Raw genomic sequence first — 10,060 nt, forward strand, 5'->3', positions numbered from 1 at the left:
ATTTCAACCCTGGGAAACATTTACTCTCTGTGCACTCTCTATGCCTCTCATAATCTTGTAAACCCCCATGAGCTCTCCCTTCAGCCTCTGCTGTTCCAGAGAAAACAACCCAAGTTTATCCAGCCTCTTGTGATAGCAGATGTCTCTAAACCAAGCAGCATCCTTTTAAACCTCTTCTGCACCCTCTCCAAAGCCTCAATATTCTTCCTAGAGTGGAGCAACCGGAACTGTACCCAATACTCCAGATGTCGCCTAATCAGAGTTCTATAAAGTTGCAACATAACTTCCGGACTTTTGAACTTACTGCCTCAACTAATAAAAACAAGCATTCCATAAGCCTTGTTAACCACTTTATCAACCTCTGTAGCCACTTTCAAGGAGCTATGAACTTGGATCTTGACCTTAACAGTGTTCTGTCTCCTTGCATTTGCCCTTTTGAGCTGCAACACTTCACATTTATCTGGGTTCAACTCCTCCTGCCATTTCTCAGCCCATATCTGCAATGGAGCTACAACACACTGTATTCTTTGCCTGTCTTCTAAACTATCCACAACTCCACCAATCTTGAAATCATCAGCAAATTTACTAACCCACCCAACTACATTTTCATCCAAGTCATTTGTATACATCACAAACAGCAGAGGTCCCTGCACAGATCTCTGCGGACCTCTAAGTACAGATCTCCAGGTTGAATGTCCCTGCTACCACTACCTTCTGTCTTCTATGCAGAAGCCAGTTCTGAATTCAAACAGCCAAATCATGATGGAGCCCTGCATTTAATCTTCTGGGTTAGCCTCCCATGAGGAACTTTGTCAAACGTCTTTCTAAAATCCATGCAGACAACATCCACTGCCCTACCTTAATCAGTGTCGCTCATCGCCTTGTTACAGAACTCAATCAATTTGGTAAGGTATGACCTGCCATGCACAAGCCCATGCTGGCTCTCCCTGATTAGCACATGGGTTTCCAAATGCTCATATGTCCTATTCCTAAAAATTTTCTCTAGCAATTTCCAGACAACTGACATAAGACTTACCGGTCTATAGTTCCCAGGATTTTCCCTTGTTCCCTTCCTAAACAGAGGTACAACTTTAGCCACTCGCTAGTTCTCCGGGACCATGCCTGTGGCTAGAGAGGACACGAGGATACTGGTCAAGGGCCCAGCAATCCTGCCTCCTTCAATAACCTGGGGTAAGTCCCATCAGATCCTGCAGACCCATGCAGCTTAATACTCATTAGGAGGCCAGGCACTTCCTTGATCTCTAAATGCCCTGACACATTTACACACTCAGCACTGATCTCCTGGCCCGCCATATCATTTTCCTTGGTAAATCCTGAGGCAAAGTACTCATTAAGTACCTCACTCACATTCTCCACATTGAAGCAAATGTTCTCCACTTTATCCTTGAGTGGTCTCACCCTCAGTTATCCTCTTACTCTTGATGCATGTATAGAATGCCTTGGGATTCACCTTAATCCTACTTCCAAGAACTTTTCATGGCCCCTCCTGGCTTTCCTAATACCCTTCTTTAGTTATTTTCTGGCTTCTTAATACTTCTCATGTGATCCATTTGATCCTAACTTCCAAAGATTCACATACTTTCCCTTTTTCTTCATGACTAAATTCATCACCCCTCTGGACATCCAAGGTTCTCTTTCGACCTTGTCCTAATTGGAACATACCTTTCCTCTACTCTGTGCAATTGATCTTTAAACACCCTCCACTTTCCTGATGTGGACTTGCCAGAGAAAGGGTGTTCCCAATTAACGCTTCTTAGTTCCTGCCTAATGCCCTCATAATTTGTCCTTTTCCAATTTAAAACTCTCCCACAAGGACCATACCTATCCGTGTCTATAGCTATTCTAATAGTTAAGGAGCTGTGGCCACTGTTACCTAACTGAAAGGTCAGTAACTGGCCAGCTTATTACCCAACACCAGGTCCAGTATGGCCCCTCCTCTCGTTGGACTGTCCACATATTGATTTAAAAAACCTTCCTGGATACACTTAACAAATTCTGCCCCACCTAAACCCCTTGTACTAAGAAGGTCCCAGTTTATACTTTGTATTAGGGAAGTTGAAATCCCCCATGACTACAGTCCTGATGAAGGGTCTCAGCCTGAAGCATTGACTGTAGTCTTTTCTATAGATGATGCCTGACCTGCTGAATGCCTCCAGCATTTTGTGTGTGTTGTATGACAACAATCCTATTATATTTACGTATTTCCTTAATATAATTACATATCTATTCCTCAGTGTCGCGGTGGCTATTTGGGGGTCTGTAGTACAATCCCGTTAGTGTGATTGCTCCCTTCCTATTCCTGAGTTCCACCCAAATGGACTCAGTGTCTGACCCCTCCATAATGTCTCCCTGAGTGCAGCTGATTCGTAACACAACTTCCTCTCTTCCCCCCCCCCCCACCTTACCTTCTCCTCTATCTTTTCTAAATCTTCAAAAACCTGGTTCATTAATCACCCACTCCCGCCCCTCTCTCAGCCAAGTTTCAGTAATGGCTACAACATTGTAGTCCCATGTACAGATCCATGCTCTAAGTTCATCCCTCTTACCCATAGTATTCCTAGCATTAAAATATACACACACTTTAAAAATAACATCATACCTGTTATTTCTATTTTGTCTTTTAATACTTTCACTGACATCTACCTTCGCGTCTTACTCACCCAGGGCTCCAGTTCCCAGCACCCTCAAAACTAGTTTAAAATGTTCCTGTCAGAACAAGCAGCAAGGATAACAGGTTAAGGGAACCTTGGTTTTTGCAAAATATTGAAGCCCCGGTTGAAAGACAGAATGAGATGCATAGCAGGTATAGGCAAGGAGCAAATGATGTATTTGAGGGGAATAAGAAATGCAAGAGAACACTTAAGTTGGAAATCAGAAGGTCTAAAAGATGGCATGAGATTGCTCTACAGGTTACAGAGGAGGTGGTCTTTGCTGTCTTGAGGCAAATTAGGGTGGAAAATACCTAGGGCATGACAAGGTGTTCCCTCAGACAGTGTGGGAGTCCAGTACAGAAATTGCAGGGGCCCTAGCAGAGATATTTAAAACATCCTTAGCCACGGGTGAGGTACCAGAGGATTGGAGGATATCTAATGTTGTTCTGTTGTTTACAGAATGTTCTAAGAATAAGCCAGGAAATTATAAGCAGTTGTACTTAAGTTATTGGAAGATATCCTAAAGGAGCAGGTATATACTTATTTGGATAGACAGGGACCAACTAGGGATAATCAACATGGCTTTGTACATGTTGATCAAGTCTAATGAACCCTATAGAGTTCTTCAAGGAATTTGCCAGAAAAATTGATGAAAGCAAAACCATGGAATTACATGAACTTTAGCAAAGCTTTTGGCCACGTCCCACACAGGAGGTTGGTCAAAAAGGGTCAGTCCCTTGGCATTCAAGATAAGGTAGTAAATTAGATTTAGACATTGGCTTTGTGGGAGAAGCCAGAGAGTGGTAGTAGATGGTTGCCTCTCTGACTGGAGGCCTGTGACTAGTGGAGTGCTGCAGGAATCCGGGCTGAGTCTGTTGTTGTTTGTCATCTATATCAATGATCTGGATGATCATTTAGTAAACTGAATCAGTAATTTGGTGGCTGACACCAAAATTGGAGAGGTACTGGACAGTGAAGAAGAATGTCAAAATTTGCAGCAGCATCTGGACCAGCTGGAAAAATGGCAGATAGAATTTAATGCGGACAAGTGTGAGGTGCGGTACTTTGTGAGGACAAAACACGGTAGAACTTACTTGTATGGTTAGCGGTAGGGCATTGAGGAGTGTGGTAGAAGGGGGAATCTGATGTGAGAGGACAGAGGCCACAGAAGAAAGTAAAGGGGGAGAAGCACCAGAGGGAGGTGATGGGCAGGTAAGGAAATAAGGTGAGACAGGGAAATGGGAATGGGGAATGATGAAGGACATGGGGGGCCATTACTGGAAGTTTGAGAAATTGATGTTCATCCCATCAGGTTGGAAGCTACCCTGATGGAATATAAGGTGTTGCTCCTCCAAACTGAGTGTGGCCTCATCACAGCAGTAGAGGAGGCCATGGACTGACATGTCGGAATGGGAATGAGAAGTAGAATTGAAATAGGTGGTCACTGGGAGATCTGCTTTTTCTGGTGGACAGAGCGCAGGTGCTCGGCGAAGCGGTTCCCAGTCTATGTCAGGTCTCACCAATATACAGGAGCCCACACCGGGAGCACTAGATAAAGTACATGACCCCAACAGACTCACAGGTCAAGTGTTGCCTCACTTGGAAGGACCGTTTGGGGTCCTGAATGATAGTGAGGGAGGAGGTGTAGGGGCAGGTTCAGCACTTGTTCCACTTGCAAGGGCAAGTGCCAGGAGGGAGATCGGTGGGGAGGGATGAATGGACAAGGGAGTTACATAGGGAATGATCCCTGTGGAAAGCAGAATATTCGAGGGAGGGAAAGATGTGCTTGGTGGTGGGATCCCTTTGGAGATGGCAGAAGTTACGGAGAATTCGCTGCTGGACATGGAGGCTGGTGGGGTGGTAGCTGAGGACAAGAGGAACCCTGTCCCTGGTGGGGTGGCAGACGTGTGCGACATGCAAGAGATGTGGGTGAGGGCAGTATAGGCGGAGGAAAGGAAGCCCCTTTCATTGAAGAAGGAGGACATTTCCTTAGTTCTGAAGTGAAAAGCCTCATCTTGAGAGCAGATGCGGAGGAGATGGAGGAATTTTTTCTCCAGTCCTGATAACACTACTGTCTTGTATTTCTTCCTGTCCTCTCCCCACCTTCTTACTCTGACTTCTCATGTTTTTTCTCCAGTCCCAATGGTGGGTCTCTGCCTGAAATGTCGACTGTTTTCTCCTTTCCATAGATGCTACCTGGCCTGCTGAAAATTTTGTGTGTGTTGCTTAGAGGTCATGGGCTAAGGATGAAAGATTAAATGTTTAAGGGGAACATGAGGGGGAATTTCTTCACTCAGAGGTTTGTGAGAGTGTGGATCAAGCTGCCGGTGGAAGTGGTGATTGTGGGTTCGATTTCAACATTTAAGAGAAATTTGGATAGGTACATGGATGGGAGATATATAGAGGGTTATGTTCTGGGTGCAGGTCAATGGGACTAGGCAGATGGACTAGATGGGCTGAAGGGCCTGTTGTTGTAATGTTTCATTACATTATGACTCTAAGTGATCAAGTCTTGAAGAACTCATGACTAATTACAGAGGGCTGGTCCACGAAAATTACCCTTTCTTTCCAATAAATGGGATATGGCAGCTTGGAAGAGATTGGACGCACCAATTTTTCTGATTAAGCTCTATGGACGCCTGAAAGTCAATGACCTCTGAGGTGCTGCAAATTCTTAGGGAACTAGTAACAGGTAGCATCTGCTGAAATGCTGTGCACATTTTAGCTGACTAATCTCCAGCAGTATACTTGCATTCATTTTCATTTCCTTGCAGTCTGGCTATTACAAGTTACATCTCAGCAGCCGGCTGTGTGTCCCCGACCAGTAGAGGTGTTGCACTAAACAGAAGCAAACAGAAATCAGAGCTTAGTGCATTCCTCAGTAAGTTGTACTGGGAACACTCCAGAAGAGTTGAGGTGGTTATTGCACCCTGATCGCATGACCCTGTGATGAATTCATAGAGTCCTGGAGTCATAAATTCATGCTCTTTGGCCCAGAACAGCCACTTCACCATCAAGAATCTGTCTACAATCTTCCTATATTCTAGCATTTGACGTAGGGTTTTCTATGCCATAGCAGTTCAGGTCCTGAGTGCATCACCCCATCAGTAGTTATGTACCAGAATTCAACCACCCTCTTGGAGAAAAACTTCCCTTCCCCATGCTCCCTCTAAATCACCTGCCCCTTGCTTAAATTTAAGCTGTCTAGTTGTTGACTCCTCGGCTATCTACCCTGTCCATGCCTTTCATAATTTGTATACCTCTGATACAACCCTCTCCAGCCTTCTCGAATCTATTCCAATGCAAACTCAGCCTAACAATGATCTGCTCAGCAAGGGTTCCCTGCAGTACACCATTGGTTGCATGCTTCCATTCACAGAAACGACCTTGGTCATTTCCCTCCGTCCTCTAGCTCCAGGTAAATTTCAGATCCAAATCACCAAATTTCCCTGCATCCCATGGACTTTTACACTTTAATCCAGTCATCCATGTGACATCTTGTCAAGTCCTTGTAAACTGCATCATTAATACAACTAATATCTTCGAATTTTTTTTAAGAAATTCATTATGCAGGATCCGCTCATGACAAAACCATGATGAATATACTTCATTAATCACTGCCTTTCCAAGTGCAGATTGACAATTGACTTGCTAACCTCTCTGAACAGCACCATTCAATCCATATCATGCCAAGGGCCATGCTACACGTGCATCACTTGGAACCCAATGGAAAGCTCTATTGAAGTACCTTTATTATCAAAGAATGTATAAATTAAACAACCTGGAGATTTGCTTACTTCCAAGTAGCCACAAAGTGAGAAACCCAAAAGGACTCAACTAACAAAAAAAAGAATACAAATAAAAGACCAACACTCAATGTATAAGAGAAAGAAAAAAAATACTAGTCACGCAAACAATTGAAGTGAACAACAACATTCCGAACCAAAAATGAGCCCTCAGATCCAAAGGCCGGAGTAGGCCTGAAGTAGGTCCAACGCCTCGCTTATCAGTTCATCATATTATCAGGCATGGAGGACAGCAGCCGGGGCAGTCTTCATAGTCTCAGCACCATGGAGATGACCATCACAGAGAATGACTGAAATCGGGCCTCAGCCCGACCGACACCCTGTCTTTTCAGTCTGCCTGAAGGTGACAATATTCTTCTTAGACAGAATAGCCAGGCATATATCACCTACCATATTGAATTCTTAGGAACTAACTTTTGGATATGCCAATGTATTCTCCATATCATTTTTCAACAACAATTCATATCTATACCTTTTAGAAGACCATTTTGTGTGCAGCAAATAAGCTCTAATGCTCCAAGTTATTTGCTTCTCCTTCAAACATTGCGATTGTTGAGTTTCATCTATGATCATTTAAGATCAGACAGTTATTTTAAATAAACCATGTATAACTTTTGGTAAGGGATGAATTGCTCTGGTGGAGCCTCGTCAAATTATTTCCTATATTACAAACATTGTTTTACTTGTCTGAAATATCTGCATGAGGAAACACAATAGCTTTGAATATAAAGGCTACAAATTCATGATTTTGCAAGAGTGATGGACAGTCATTTATAAGGCAGGGTTTAAGTTTAAAAAATAATGCAAACTGGGTGTGAATCTGCATCCATTTGGTATCATGCACAATATTTATTTCCTTTGACCTCAGTGAAAATAAAAATCTATGAGAGATGGAAAATGTCTGTCACCTGACTATCATTTTACACTATCAGAATCTAACACCATATGCTCCACCAAAGATCCTTTCCTAGGTTTATTAAAATAGGTGGAATTGATTTCATAATGAATTCTAAACTGAATTTATTACAAAACAGTATGAAAAGAAAAGCTGTCACTGACAAATGAAATCCCTTCTTTCTTTGGAAGAGGCAGCATTCCCTGTGAGAGCCATGTAAACTACAGGAATTAGAGAGAAGTCAGTAAGATTTGCTGCTTGGAAGCCCTAGTCTACTGCACACACTTTCTCAGCAGCTCTCCCAAGTTCAGTGTCTAATAACCAACTTTCTGGGGCCAAGGCATGGACCAACATCAGGTATCTAAGAACCAATGGGATCACCTGATCTACTGAATTCATAGGAGGATACGTTCAGCAATTTTAGGTAGTCTAGCCTCATAAATAACCTCAGTAAAGTTGGGCAATTAACACTGGAGGCAAGTTCACTCCTAGAAATGAATAGATAACAATCATTTCCCTTTTTATATGGATCAATGGCTCTTTCATACTATACATAACAGCTTTCATTATGAATTAAAGATGTACAATTGCTTCTTCCACAAGAATGAAAGATGCACTTGATTAATCTGTGAATAAGATGTAATTGACTTGATTATTAGTCAAGCAATAAGAATTTTCCTTTTACAGTATATAAGTGGACAACAAGAGAAATCATCCACTAAAAATATGATATTCATATGTCCCCTATAAACAATCATTGGGTTATGAAAACATTCACTTGTCTCATTAAAATGAGAAAGCATTACCTTGTGCATATAGATATTTTTCTCATGTTGTCTGGGTACCAAAACACTACATAGCGTAGACCAGATATTCTGAATTGTCATTACATAGGCAAATATTTACATGACACACAATACTTACATACAGTAAGGATCTACAAACAATGGGTATTGGTTGAGGTATAAAATTCAATTAGAATACTTAATGACCACCATACCATTCTTCAGTAAGTTCTATCACATTTTATATGAATCTGAGCAGATAGACAAGTGAAGCTTTAATTTCTTTTTTATTAATTTATTTATGAGTTTCTACAATACAACAAAAAAAAACACCAGCAAAAAAGATTTATACAGTGCAAAACAAATATGACTAATATACAATTTATAGTAATAAATAAAAAGCACCCAAAATAAAATCATATGAAGTTAGTATCCTCCCCACCCTCCCACTACACAACTCCAAGCCAACCATTTCAATGTAGAGAAAAGTTAAACAGAGCTTTTGTCAGAACAGAGCTGTAAATATAAAAAATGTATATTGCCTACTATCTAAACTGTAATATATTTCACATGAAAAAAAAACGTAAAACTTAACCAGGAAAAAAAAAACCTGAAATTAAGGGAATAAAATACAAAAAAAGGAGGATAAACCTTTAATCTAAAGAGGAATTAATGAAAATATTCAAGAAAATATTCCACACCTTATGGAACTTAGTGTCCGAATTAAGAAGTGAATAATGAATCTTTTCAAGGTCTAAACAGGACATAATGTCTCTAAGCCGTTGAGCATGAGTACGTGGGGCAACATCTCTCCACCTAAGAAGAACTAAACCTCTAGCTAAAAGAGAGGCAACAGATAGTGTTTGACGTTTAGTCGGACTCAAATGCATGTCAACTTCACCCAAGGTGCCAAAAAGAGCAATCAAAGGGTTAGGTTCTAAGTGGCAATTAAGGATATGGGTTAAAGTTAAAAAAGACTTCTCTCCAAAATTTCTCCAAACTAGGACAAGCCCAATACGTATGGATAAGAGAAGCCTCAGCCCCTTTACACTTATCACAATAGGGACTAATATCAGGATAGAACCACGATATTTTGGTTTTAGACATACGAGCCCTATGTACAACCTTGAACTGCAAAAGGCAGTGGCGAGCGCATAAAGAGGTTGAGTTAACTGAATTAAGAATTGAATCCCAAACCTCACCGGACAAAGAAATATTTAAATCATGCTCCCAGGCAGTTCTAATTTTATCAAAGGGGGTATGCCTCAAGGTCGCTAATTTATCACGAATAGTGGATATTAAACCTTTACCCGATGGATTTATACAAAGAAACAAGTCCAGAAAATTTTTTTCAGGCATCTCAGGAAAGTTTGGTATTAAAGGGTTGATAAAATGTCTAATTTGAAGATATCTAAAAAAGTGAGTATTAGGTAGGTTAAACTTTGCAGACAGTTGTTCAAAAGTTACATAGCGATTATCTATGAAAGGATCTTCAGAGTGCCTAATGCCCTTTCTGTACCAGACATGAAATGTTAAGTCTTGCATAGAAGGTCGGAAAAGATGGTTATGTAAAATAGGACTAGAGACAGAGAAACCGTGAAGACCATAATATTTTCTGAACTGAGCCCATATTCTCAAAGTATGTCGAATGAGAGGATTTATAATTAGTTTAGGCAAATGATAAAGAAGTGCAGATCCAAGAAATGTGGAAATGGAGAAATCCTTATAGGAGTTGAACTCCATTGCCACCCATTTTGGGCGCTCAGACTGATTATAAGAGAAAGACTAAAAAGTAAGACAACGTATATTGGTTGCCCAGTAATACAAGCAAAAATTAGGCAAGGCCATGCCACCTTTCCTTTTAGATTTTGAAGGTGAACTTTATTAAGTCTGGAGCATTTG

The sequence above is a fragment of the Mobula hypostoma genome, chromosome 3 (assembly GCF_963921235.1).
Source record: "Mobula hypostoma chromosome 3, sMobHyp1.1, whole genome shotgun sequence".
NCBI lineage: Eukaryota > Metazoa > Chordata > Chondrichthyes > Myliobatiformes > Myliobatidae > Mobula > Mobula hypostoma.